This window comes from Sciurus carolinensis, chromosome 8 (genome assembly GCF_902686445.1).
Source record: "Sciurus carolinensis chromosome 8, mSciCar1.2, whole genome shotgun sequence".
NCBI lineage: Eukaryota > Metazoa > Chordata > Mammalia > Rodentia > Sciuridae > Sciurus > Sciurus carolinensis.
Genome location: NC_062220.1, coordinates 114,280,100 through 114,281,004, shown reverse-complemented (window position 1 = coordinate 114,281,004; position 905 = coordinate 114,280,100). Strand labels below are relative to the sequence as shown.

At 56.7% G+C, this 905-nt stretch overlaps 1 non-coding gene across 1 annotated transcript; it reads left to right on the top strand.

The window, feature by feature from the left end:
* The first annotated feature begins 315 nt into the window (after window positions 1-315).
* Window positions 316-501, top strand: LOC124992021 (small Cajal body-specific RNA 16). Its single transcript, XR_007110030.1, has one exon. It is a non-coding gene; the product is annotated as a small Cajal body-specific RNA 16 (non-coding RNA).
* The last annotated feature ends 404 nt before the right edge of the window (window positions 502-905 follow it).

Here is a 905-nt window from a genome sequence, read left to right as displayed (position 1 = left end):
CTACCACCCGCGGCTCCCCGCGGGACCGGAACCGAGGGGCCGCGTCCCCCCCCCCCCCCCCCGAGCCGCTGGGGCCTGGACGGCGCCCTGGAAGCGGGCGCGGGGCGGAGGGGGCTGGAGGGTGTGAGCGTCCGCGCGACTGTCCTCCTAAACCTTTGCTTTGCTCTTCCCCAGGCTTTCCGCAGAAAGTGAGAAACGTCCAGCCCCAGGAGGTGGGGCGAAGGCATGCAGAGAGTCCTCCCTCCTCTACTGAGCGTTTTCAAAAAGTGACCTCCGCTTGGATGAATCAGGTGCGTGTAGCGTGTCCGAAGGGGGTTGGTCTGGGGAAAGGCGCCTGTGTGGTTGCACCTGCCCCGTGGCCTGTGCAGCCGGTACCAGGCAGCCCCACCCTGACCTAGAGTAAATTCCCAGGGGGAGTCTTCCCTGGGGTTTGAATTTGCAGTAACAGGTGTGACCATTCTAGCAGCAGCTTGATGATCATGTATGATACTGCAGAGATGTCCTAGCCCAGGGGAGGAAGCTGTAGTTTGTTTGGGAGAGCAAGTAGTTTTCAAAACCGTGGGCTGTGTTGTCATTTGTTTCTTGGAACAGTTTACTGATATGTTGACCAGGCACCACGGGGAAGTGTTGGGGATACAAAGATAAAACAGTCAAGGCTTTTCTCAGGGAGCTACAGGCCATTTGGGGAAATGAAGTTACCGCACTTAGAAGGGTGTAGTTCCTGGGGCACCATGGCACACACCTGTAATCCCAGTTACTGGGAGGTTGAGGCTGGAGGATTGGAAGTTCAAGGCCAGCCTGGGCAATTTAGGAAGATCCTGTCTCGGAATAAAAAAGGCTGCAGGTGTAGCTCAGTGGTAGAGCATCCCTGGGTTCATTCCCCAATACTAGGTGGAAAAAAAAAG